The 12,121-nt window shown below is 50.1% G+C and overlaps 1 pseudogene; it reads right to left on the bottom strand.

The window, feature by feature from the left end:
• Positions 1-2,851: 2,851 nt before the first annotated feature.
• Positions 2,852-11,853, bottom strand: LOC150000351 (chitotriosidase-1-like; annotated as a pseudogene).
• Between the last annotated feature and the right edge of the window lie 268 nt (positions 11,854-12,121).

Genomic DNA, 12,121 nt, shown 5'->3' with positions numbered 1-12,121 from the left:
TCGCTCCTGTTACAGAGGGACTTCAGGAGCGAACGCGGAGAGGAGTGACTGAGTGAGTGTGGATTTCGGATAGCGTGAACAGGGAAGGGAGCGTGGGAGCAGCGTGGAGAGGGGCGGAGGGGTCTACCGCGCACTATAGGCTGAGTCCCTCCGGGACCCCGCGTGTCTGCTGTACCACACCCGAGGGCTCGTTAGCCAGGAGCTGCTTGGAGGCTCCCCCTGCTAGGGGCACACCAACCAGTGAAGTCTCTTAGGGAGTTAGGGAGAGAATTTGGCTGAAAAAGCCAGAGGCGTGAGAGAACAGTGAACAACCAGGACTGGGAGAAACTGTGTGATCTGAGTCTAGAGGGAAACATCCTCAGCTGCAACCTCCGACCGAAAGCTCAGCATTCAGGGTGCGCGCAGCACTAGCGCTAGGGCCCTATGGAACAAAGGGACGGTCTGGGGGCAAGGAGAGAGGTAGTGCGCGCAAGCATGTGGACCGGGAGGTGAGCGGAAGCTGTAGCTTGGGAATAGAGACAGTTTTGGGGCAAGGAGAGGGGCCCACACAAGAGATCCACTGCGGAACTTTGGACAGGGGGAGAGCTCCAGGGCAGGAGAACGCCGCTGGCCCCGGCACTTTGACTGATCACACTAGAGTCCTGTGGAGCAGGGGGACAGTTTTGGGGCAGGGAGAGAGGTGGCACGCGCAGTCGTGTAGGCAGGGAGTCGAGCGGAGGCTGTGGCTCGGGAGTGGAGACGGTTTGGGGACAGGGAGAGGGGCCCGCTCGAAGGGCCACTGCAGAATACCAGACAAGGGAGAACTCCTAGGCAGGAGAGCACCACTCGGCCCGGCGCTTTGACCGATCATGCCAGAGTCCTGCAGAACAAAGGGATGGTGTTGGGGAAGGGAGGGAGGTAGTGCGGGCAAGCGTATAGACAGGGAAGTGAGCGGAAACTGTAGCTCTGAATAGGGACACGACTGGAGGCAGGGCGGAGGTTGCTGGCAGGCGCATGCTGGCCCAATGGTGGGAAGCCATTGATGGACAAGCCTGAAGAGGGCTGAGGGTGCCACAGGAGGGGACAACTAAACGCAGCTCACAACAGAGCGGCGGTAGGCCCATGAATAAAAGACTAGCAACCCAGAATCAAGCAGGATCTTCCCACAGCCAGCCAACCAACCAGAAAAGATTTGAAACTCATGGAATTTTGACTAGCGGTGGACCCAGAGAGGAAAAAAAAAAAAAAAAAAAAACGAGACTGTGCCTAAAAGTTGAATTGCGTTAAAATCCTTTCATTCTTTTATTTCTCACTCTCTCTCTTACTGCCCCTCCCTTTCTTTCTTATTCTCTCTTTTTCTTTTCTCCTTTCCCCTTCCCTCCTTTCTCTCTCTTTAGCATGTCTCTCCTTCATCTTATTCTTTGTTAATTTTTCAATTTTAATTTTTTCACTCTCTATTCCTTCCTCTTCCTTTCTTTTTATTTCCTTCCCTCCCCCTTATTTTCTTCCTTCTTCCCTCCTCTTTTTCTTTCTTTCCTTCTCTCCTTCTAAGTACTTTTAATTTTATTAATTTTTTTCTTTATTTTGTCCTCCTCTCCCTTTCCATTCATATCTTTTTTCTTCCCTTTCCCATCTCTTATTCCTTTCTCTCTCTCTCTCTCTATTATCTCTTTCTTTCTATCTATCTATTTTATAGCATTTTAAAATGTTTTAATTTTTAAAAATTTTAATTTTAATTTATTTTCCTCCCTCTTCTCCCTCCCCTTCTTTCTTTCTCTTTCCTACCTTTCCCTTATCTACTTTCTCTCTCTCTCTCTCTCTCTCTCTCTCTCTCTCTCTCTCTTCTTTCTTGCTATTTTCTATTCTGTATTTTTGTTCTTGAAAAACTCTTTCTCTAAACTGTTTCTTACCTTCTAACCCCCATATCCCTCTGCTTCAATTTTTGGTTGTTTGCTTGGATGTCTGTTGTGTCTATCCTCCCTTTCACACTAAACATATAACATACAACTACTATATAAACCTAATACTATACACTTTCACTTTCTCACTCCTTACTGCAATTCTCTCCTCCATATCAAAATTACAGTGTAAATGTTAATCGCTGTCTTGCATAGCCTTGACCCCAATTGCTAATATTATTACTCTATCACCTTCCCTCTCAAAAATCACCCTTCCTTTATTTAAAACAACTCCTATCTCTTTTCCCTATGAAATAAGAATCTTAACATCTCTACAAGTATATTAATACTGGCTCATTTGCAGCCGATAGTGGGATTGTGGTTGGGGGAGATTTTGGAGGGTGTGGGTTTCTTGCCTTGGTTGTGTGATTACATTTTAACAGCACCTCCACAAAAAAAAAACTCAAGACAAGATGGGCAGGGTGACTCTCAATCAACTAGCCTGAAGAAAAGACCCACCAAAGAGTCAATGAATCATGCATTGGACCCAGGGCCATGCCCTAGATGTGGTCATCTGTGCCCTGGAAGCTGCTCACCAGAATGTGGAGGCCTTCCAGGTTCCCTGGCATGGGGCTTGGCATCTTCTTGCCCAACTCTTACCTATGCATGCCTTAGGCGACCCTCCCCTCTTGTCTCTGCCCCTTCCCCTTTCCAGGGCAAGGTGCTTAGAGAGCTGCTGAAAGCCACCACATCCAGTGGCAGTGGAGTGCATACTGAAAAATTATTTGCATGTGAAAGAAGATGCTGTGGTAGACCAGAGCCAAAGAAGCCAGGTCTGAGAGCAGAAAGCTGAGGTATGGAAAGACCACAGAGATGCTGAAGGAGCCAGACTTCACCCTCAAGAGAGCTGAAGAGACAGGCTGTGGAGAGACCCCATTCTGGCCTGGGGCCAGTGCTGAAAGACCTTGGGGAACTCAAGTCCAGAAGCAGCATTTGCAGGAGGAGCTGAAGAGCAACATCTGTAGGCAGCTTTGTAGGAACAGCTGCCCCTGCACGATGGTAGTAACTGGCCCAGTATCAAGAGTTGGGGTGGAGTCCATCAGCTTTGCCCCAGCAGAAGGTGTCTTGTCCAAGCTCAGGGCCATCCTCAGGTTCAGAGGGCTGGCTTCGTATGGGAACCTCAGGTGTGGGGGTCCTAAAGGCATATTTGGAAGACCTAGAAAACAGTCAAGGTTCAGCTAAGGCTCCCCAAAGGGATCCCAAACCCATAGGCCATGCACACAGTGAGCAACCATAGGCAGGTGGGAGCTCCACACCCCACAAGCAGAGAACAGTCAGACAACAACCACAGTTATGGTCACAGCGCAGTTCAACAGAAAGTACTGGGCAGTGGATATGACAGGCAGTTGGTTGCCATCTACCATCTGCTGGGAAGGACCTGTGGTTTTGCACACTACAAGGTGAGTGTAGACTTGCTTCTTGAGAAGAGAGAAGTGAGCTGATGCTCCCAGGTTGTGGGCACCTAGAGGGAAGCCCAGGCTACCAGCACCCTAGGAATGCACTGCTACATTAAGAAAGAGGAAGAAGAGCGCAAAAAGAGAACCATCTCAACAGTTTCCTCAGCTCTGGTGGCTGCATGAAGTTTGGGAAATCATAGCCTTGGAGTAAAGTCATTTCCTCAGAAGTACCCAGGACATACCCTATCCCCTGAATTCTGCCTCTGGTCCTCTGCCCTTTACTCACTTAGCTCCATCTGCAGTGTCTTGATGAGGGGGTATTGGCCCTGGCCACAGAAGGAACCAGCAAAGTCATCCATGTCCAGTGCCCAGATCATGGCCCTGCCCAGTCCCTTCCTCTTCAAATAGCTGACCTGTGTGAGGAAAGAGAAGGGGTGGAGGAGCCCAGGGAAACCTGGTCTGGCCAGCTCCAGAGCCCAGCTTCCTCATCTAGACAGGGCTCCTTTTCTCCCCAGCACCTCCAATCCCTGAGTGGTCAAGGTTTCAAAACACAGTACTGGGCTGGGAGCCTGGATAGGTGAGTCCTGATCCCTGTGGGGCATGAGTCATTATGGCAGGGCCTGGGGTGGGGTAAGGGGCGGATGGGTGTATGGATTTCCTTAGTCTGGAAGCATGAGCATCTCAGCCTCTTCTGTGCTGTGCTGTGGTGTTTGTGGGTACTGTCTACTGGCTTCAATGAGTTCAGATACTGAAGGGAAGACTATGCTTCCCAAGAGACCTGGATCAGTTCATTGTCTTCATGCTCCTGTCCTCCCCAAAGGCCTCTTCTGCTCCCTCAGATCCCTGAGGCTTCCTGAGTGTATGGCTGTTGTTCCCTCAGAGCCGGCTTCCCTGTCTCCCAGCCCTGTCAGGGCACCATGACCACCCTGGAGTGAGACTGGAGGTGAAGAGTGGGTTGGTCTGGTTCCCTTGCTGGCCCATCTCCCTGTCCAGCTGCCTCCCCCCTCCTACACCAGTTCCCCCGCAGGGTTCCAGGTGTGCATGCCTCCATCTTCCCCTTTCTTCTCTGCAGCGTTCTCCCTGGAGGACACCCGGCTCTGCTTGCACACTCTCAGAGACCTGTTCCCCAGCTGGGCTCACGCTCCTTCCTCATTGCCCCAAAGAACCTTATCTACACCTCTACAAGGACCTGCCCCGATCTGTCCTGCCGGGCAGCTGATGCAAGATGTGCAGATGGACATGTGCCGGTCAAGCCCCACTGCAGTGGCTGACAGTCTCACCAGGAGATGCACATGAAAACCAGAACAAGCTGGAGTTCCACGCCACCAAAACTGAGCAGCAGTGGGGATTATAGAAGTAAATCAAAGACATAAAATGTGAACGTGCAGCAAATGCGCTATTGTCAATAGACTGAGTAAAGTGATCTGCCTCACTTCTTCCAGGAGTGCTACTCAGTGCTGAACTTTCTTTTTTTTTTTTTTTTTTTGTCAATTGTGTATTTTCTTAATAGCTGATAAAGGTGAAAAACACCGTCCCATGCAGACCTGTGGAATGCTGGGATATTTTTAAAGACTTTTCCTTGAAGAGGTTCTGAGTGCTGTTGTTTGGTGTTACCAAGAGGCCTTGCCGCCCCCCTCCCTGCCCTGAGGACCCTCCTCCCAACAGGGCTGGGCCTCATCTTGGTTTTGAAGCTCTTCATGTCATCAGATCCCACCTACTGGTTCCCTTGGAAGGCATAGGACCCCCTTCTGGTCCTGGAGTTTGAGCTTAGCAGCCCTGGTCCAGGAGCACCCCTGTGGGAACAGAGGGTAGAGCCAGGGGAGGAGAGGGCACCACAGACTAGACAGTGGAAATTCCTGTCTGTGGAAGCCTGGGGAACCTATGAAGTTCCAGACTAAGGAACCCGGAACCCTGCAGTCGATGAGGCACCTAAACTTAAAGATAAACCCAAGGTGATGGGCATGGGATGGGATATGCACCTGGTCGGGGTTGCTGCGCCTGGCATCCTCACTTGTTGACTCGGGGCTTGGGTGGCTGTGGGTTCCTGCCTCATAGTCAGGCAACAGCCTCATCTCTCTGGTGAAGGCACCATGGGCTCCAGACTTTGTGGTTGGAGCCCCTACTCTGATGTCTGATGCAGAGGCCAGGGTGAAGGATCGTCTATAGGTGGGCATGCCAAGGATCAGTTTGTTAGCAGGGGTTCCCAAGGATCAGTTTATTGGTGGGGGTCCCCTTCTGCAGCCACTGTTTCATGGCATAGTCCTGGTGATAGAGAAAGGGTCAGGGAGCATTTTCAGTCATCCAGTGCTGGGGGTTCCAGAGGAGCTTCATGGTCCTTGCATTAGCGCTCCAACCCTGCCCCATCTGTAGATCTCATCTCAATGAGACTCACTGTCTGGTGCCGTGGCCCACAGCCTGAGTTTTGGAGTCCGGAACCATTCGCTAAGTCAACAGTTACTTGGCTCAGATGCTCAGGATTCCTCAGTGAGCCACACAGCTGAGTTCCCCACCTCACTCAGCAACTCATTCACCTTGCTGATCCTGGGGCTTCCTATTTATAAAGTGGAACCAATAAAAAATATCTATTTGCAAGGTAACTGTGAGATTTAAAGGATGTAGCACGTGTGAGGTCTAACATAATGCAATAAGGGCAGCTATGATCAAGAGCAGCTGAGGGAAAGGCATTATAAGGTGGGTTTTTTTGTTGTTCTTGTCTTTCAAACCTATACAGGGCCTATAGGAAGCATCTTCTTTGCGCAATGAGGGAGAGTTGGGCAAGAAACCCCTACCCACCCCAGTCTTACACTGAACATGTCTTTTCCTGAGGGGGGGGATGGCTTTGGATGGGGGGCTTATGCCCTAAGAGGCACCCCCACCCTGAAAGCACTTTCCAGAAGGTCTGCCACAGCTCCCCCACTGTCCTGAAGAAAATGGTGTGTGTGTGTGTGTGTGTGTGTGTGTGTGTGTGTGTGTGTATGAAGATGGAGGCATTTTGGCTGGAAACTAGAGTTCAGTAGTCTCCCAATGAGCCATGGGCTTGTTTGAGGTTCTTCCATAGGTTTGCGGCATCAAGTAACAGCCAAGATGCCACACTGAGCTCTGGTCTCCCCTCTGCAGTGGTAGGACAGGGAAACCAAACCACAAGCAAACAAGCACGCTAAGAAACAAAGCTTTTGCTTTCACTGTACCTTGCTGGGCTGTCCTGCCTTTCTGATGTGAGGTTCCTCCAGGTTCAGAAGAAGCTGCTTGATGGCTGTGAAAGGGTGTCCTGCCTCCTTTCTCCAGCCACTTACCACATTGAGTTCAGCTATAACCCTGCTCTTTTTCTGCCTTTTGTGGAGAGGGCTATAGTATCCTGTGGTCATCTCCCAAGAGCCATGGAGGTTGTAGGCTACAAGGCTGATGAAACACAGGCTCCTGCAGGAGGCATGGAAAGTGTGAGAGGCCAGTGAGCAGGGTGGGTCCCCTCCCATGCAGTGTGTGGGCCCCTTCCATGCAGTGTGGGCCCAGGAGGGACACTCATGGTGAGAGATTGGAGACGCACTCACATCTGCTCTGAAAAGTGATGTAGACAGCACTCCCCAGTGAGCCCTCTACTTCTGAGGCCACTGTTAGTGAAACGGTGAGATTGGCAGCTCATGTCTGTAGCATCCACCTACCTAGCTGTCTCCTCAGCACCCTTGGGACTGATTCCATTTGAGATGGAGGGATTTCATTCTTTCCTTCATGGAGCCTTTCACTTTAAGACTGAGTTCCCTAGGAAAAGGGAAAAGAGTGAAAGATGGACTCTGGAGTGGTGGAGTAGGTAAGCAATGCTTCCTGTATGTATCCATGGGGGTAGGGCTTCCCAAAGCCTTCCCTGGGAGCTCAGCCTGCTCTCGGCTCCTCCCACCCCAGAGAACACAGGGTCCACACCCCCTGCCTGAGACTCACCGAGAGATTTTGCCTACCTTGTATTCAGCCTCTGTGGTCTGTTCCCCCACCTGGACGTCCACACTCAGGAGGAGTTGTTCTTTCCCTGAGACCTGCGCTTCTTGCTGAAGGGCGTGGGCCAGGTCCTGCAGGGGAAGCTCAGAGTGAATGCTGAGGCAATGACCAAGCTGGTCCCTGGGGGCCCCAAGCAAGGGTCACCTTCAGGAGTCTGTAGACTGACCACAGGCTGATCTGTGCTCTGCAAAGACACAAAGCAGCTGCCCCTGGGACAGACCAGCATCCTCATGTCTTGTGGTGCTTCTACTCCTCCGAGCCAGATCTGCATCAACTCAATGAAGTGCTGCTTGCCCAAGGGAGGGCTGCCCCGGCCTCCCGGTTACTCTCAGTCAAGGTAAAGGCCATCAAAGTCATATTTGCACAGAAACTCAATGGCCACGTTGACAAAGGTCTGATGGCTGTGGGCCGTGGCCACCTTGTCTGTGAACCTGTGGAGTAATGACGAACAGGACTGGCCACTCGGTCCTCAGAGGTGAGAAACTACTCAGAATATTGGCACTGGGCTGGCACCAGCTTCAGGGGCTACTTGAGCATTTGCTGGTGAGTGACAGGCCTGGCTGAGGAAAAGGGACAGTCTAGAATTGTGTCCTGTTCCCAAACATTGACATCACCTGGGGCACATGGACTCGCCAAGAGTGCTGAATCATCCAGCATGGGAGGCTAACAAAACAAGAGCGATTATTTTCTCAGATGAAGAGGTGAGGATCTGAGCAGCAGGGGGCTGGCAGCTCCAGTTCCCTGGCAGGGCAGCCAGGTCACGTTCTCTGACTTCTGACTCCCGGTAACACTGTTGTCTCGGGTCGCTCTGGGGAACACCTCCCCACAACCCCCTTACGCAGTATCCCTGTAAGAAGGCCCTAAGCTTTTTCACAAATTTTATTTTTGTTGCTTTATTAATTCAATTTAATTAAGAACTGCAGTTCTTAAGTAGAGCCCTTTTGCCTGGGCACCCCAGGCTAAGAACCCCTGTTGTGTATGAGCAGTGTTTTAGGGAGGTGATTCATAAATTTCATCAGGTTGTTGGAGCCCAAAACATTTTAAGAATACTGGTTTAGAAGTTTGGGAACCGTGTATTCTAGACTTTCTGGGAAAAGTCATGTTCTAAATATCCCATTCCATTATTTCTATAAATTATCAAAAATGTCTTAGAAATGCCAATATTTTGGCAATCAAGCTCAATGTCACAGACTGCCTTTGACACTCATAAATGGGATGAAAATTCTCAGACAAGCTCTCTGTTTCTGAACTCACAAAATGTAGACACTGTATGTTGCCTGGGGTTGGCTGGGACCTTCCTTTGACCCATTTCATGGAAAAAGATACTGAGGACAGAAAAGGGGTCAGACTCTTTGCACTGCTGATGAGACTAGCTGTAAAAAAGATTGGAGCTCAGCCCAGTTTGCTGCCCTCCTGATGAGGCACCCAGAGCCTAGAAGGAAGGTAAGCCTCCAGAATGCAGGCCCCACTCCTGTGCCCCCAACTGTGGCAGCACCTCAATCTGGCCAATTCCCTTACCAGAGCTCCCTCACAGGGGCTCACAGTCCACTCACTTCTGAGTGCCAAAGTTCCAGAGCCCGCTTTGGATTCCAGGACAAGACAAGGCAAGGGCCAGAGATGACTCAGCCTGCTCCCAGTGCTCACCTTCCTGACCAGGGAAGCACAGGGCTGGTGGGCACCCTGGCCCCTGGTGGGGTAGGGTGGAGGTGTGTGAGCCCCTGTGCACAGAGTCTTTGCTGGGAAAGCTCTAGACTGGTAAGGAGAAGAGATATGCTCCCATCTTCACGCACTTGCTAACTGGCTTAGGAGACATACACACTAGAGATTCAGGAAGTGAGAGATTTGGACAGACCCTCAGTGAGGGTCAGTCAAGGATGGACAAATTTTAGGGGGAAGGGCATTCATTCCCAGCAGAGGAAAATGGTTTCACAGTCCAGATCCCACTTAGACCTAAATTGGAGGGCCCTGCAGAGTCCCTATCCACCTACACCTCTCGCAAAGAAGCTTGGCCCAGAGAGGTGGTGTGACTTACCTACAGCCACATAGTGGGTCTGAAGCCAGTCTACAGTGCTGGGGAAGGTTTTTCTCTGAAAGGAGGGACCAGTCTTCCCCACCCCATAGCCTCCATTCCCCAACAGCTCTCATCTGCTTCAGGCCATTTAACTCCCAGTAGAGCTGCTCATCATCCCACTCGATGGAGGCGAGCCAGTGGCCATTCATTCCAGCAAAGGCACAGAGGAGGTGGGTGCACAGATAGGGGTCCACATTCTGGGCAGGAAGTGAGCCACCCCCTGTCTCTCCTGGGACAAGTTGGTGAAATAGCAGACCAGTTTGGACCAAGAAAACAAATGCCTGTCAGGAGGGCTTGCTGGGGACTGGAACCTGGGGGCAGAGTCTGCACAGTGTCACAGTGCAGGAGAACGCCTGCCAGGCAGGGAGACAGGACTTTCACAGCATAGCCGGGACTATTTCAGAACGTTGATTGAAACACAGATTCACAGAGTAGCAGAGAGGAGGCTTGGACTTATGTTTCTGTAGTCTTTCTTTAAAGAGGTTTGCATTTACCTGTTGTCCCATGTAGAGAATGTGTTTATTAATTAATCACTGATAAGGTTCTATCTAGCTTGTTTCTGCCATCCCCTGTAGGGTGTGGGAGGACATTCTAGTGAAGACCTCTTTTCCAGAATGGCCCTGCAGGAGTAACCCCACTGAGGTCAATACCATGCTGGTTGGCCAGGACACCAGAAAGCAAGGGCGCTGGTCTCATTCACAGCCCTTCAGGCTGATCTCCTCTCTGGCTTTGGCTTAGGCATCATTTTCAGCCTGTTGGGAGAAACCTCTCCTTGTAACACAAACAGTCTTGGGCTGAGACATCCCAAGGGGAATCCTACAGGAATGGGAGCTGAAGGATTGCAAGCCAGGAGGCATAGAGAGAAATGAATCTCCTTCCTGGGTTGTCCTGGATGCTCTGCTTCACACATCCACTTCCTGGGCTTCTGACAGTGCCCACTCACCTGTCGATATCATGAACCACACCATGGCATTGGCTTGGCGACACACTCAGCCTGCTGCCCAGTGCTGCAGGTCCTGCACTCCTTTTATCAGCTGCAGCCCCTGTAGCCTGCACCTGACAAGGGAGGGGCAGAGGGAAGAGAGGGGCTGGGACTTGGTGTGGTGCTGCAGGAATTGGGCAAACCTGACACCAGGCCTTGAGCAATCCTTGGCCCCTGGAACAATCACAGGGTATAAACTGGGTGCTGAGTGCTCCCAAACAGGGAGGCAGAGCAGGGGAAGCAGAAAGTGTTTCCAAACTTCCTGCTGGACAAATATGATTCTGATCGCCTTTGTGTGGGCTGCTGAGGACCATGCATGTCTCTAAATGTCATGGCATTTGGGAAAAGAGAAGTGACTCAGCAGTCAGGGGAGCTAGTCCCAGACCCACTTGCTTGCTTTCCTATGACCCTTGCTGGAACTTAGCTGCCTTCTCTGTAAGATGATGAGTTTGCAAATGTAATATATATTTCATGGTAGTAATGTTTTTATTACTATGAACATGAGAGTGTGTTTTTATCTCCATTAATTGAGAAAAACATATCATGATAAATAGCAACTATGAGCTTAGTGATAGTTGTAAATGACTCTGCTTCTTAGGAAGAATTGTATGGACCTGTGTTGGGGTCCTGGGACCACCAATGTAACAAATGACCACAAACTGAGAGGTTTAATACAGCAGATTATTTTCTCTTCCAGTTCTGGAGTCTGAAGTCAAGGTGTCGGCAGGGCGGTGCCTCCTCCGGGGAGGATGTTTCACATCTCCTCAGCTCCTGGTGCTCCTGGGCTGTGGCAGCAGCATCCCAACTCTGTCTCTTTTGTCACATGGCCTTTCCCTGAGCTCCTGTGTGTCTTTTGTTTTTCTGCCTCTTATAAAGACACTCATCATTGGGTTCAAGGCTCACTCTAATCAAGGATAATTTTCTCTGAGAGAAACTTCCCAGGCTAAGAGAAATGTTATTGATACACTAATGACATCTGCGGGCCCCAAACAGAATAGCCACATTCCTGTGTCCCCTAGGAGGGCCCTCAGAGAAGAAGACACTCAGGCCCCCAGAGCTCCCAATCAGCCTCGGATGACTCACTGTTGCATGTGGAGGGAAAGCCATGATTATCATTCATGTGAGGAAATAGTCTCCATGTGAAAGATAAACCAACACAGACAGACAGGAACAACTGGAAGGAGTCAAAGTGGGCGGCAGTGAGGGCTTCTGGCTTTCTGGCCTCAAGAAGTTTTGTTCTGCCTATTAACAATGAGCACATGTGACTTTTATTATTTAAAAATGTTGAATGTACTTGTTTGCTGTACAGCTCTTGGGTAATAAGTACTGTGCCAAATGCTGGGAAGACTGAGATAAAGTCACAGTCCTGTCCCTGTGGGGCTCACAGCCTGCAGGATTTTTGCTGATCATTTCTCAAAACACAAGTGTCCTGGAGAGGTGCAGCCCCAAGTCACTCACATTTTCACTGGTCCCCACCATGGGCTTAAGACTTTTCTTACTTTCCCCCAAACTGTTAAAGTTGAGACTCCTCATCACTCAAGGTTTTAAACATGACTTTTTTTACATAAGCACCAAGAGTATAATCCATGAGAGAATTGATAAATTAAAATGTATTAACATGGAAAACCTCCTCATTGTGAAAGACACTGTTAAGAGAATGAAAAGACAAGCCACAGCCTGGGGGGAAATATTTGCAAAATACATATGTGATAAAGAACTTGTATTCAAAATATGCAAATTGGAAATA

Source organism: Furipterus horrens, unplaced genomic scaffold, assembly GCF_987537825.1.
Source record: "Furipterus horrens unplaced genomic scaffold, mFurHor1.1.pri manual_scaffold_10, whole genome shotgun sequence".
Taxonomy (NCBI): domain Eukaryota; kingdom Metazoa; phylum Chordata; class Mammalia; order Chiroptera; family Furipteridae; genus Furipterus; species Furipterus horrens.
Note: the sequence above shows the minus strand (reverse complement) of the source record. Positions and strands in the feature narration are given on the sequence as shown.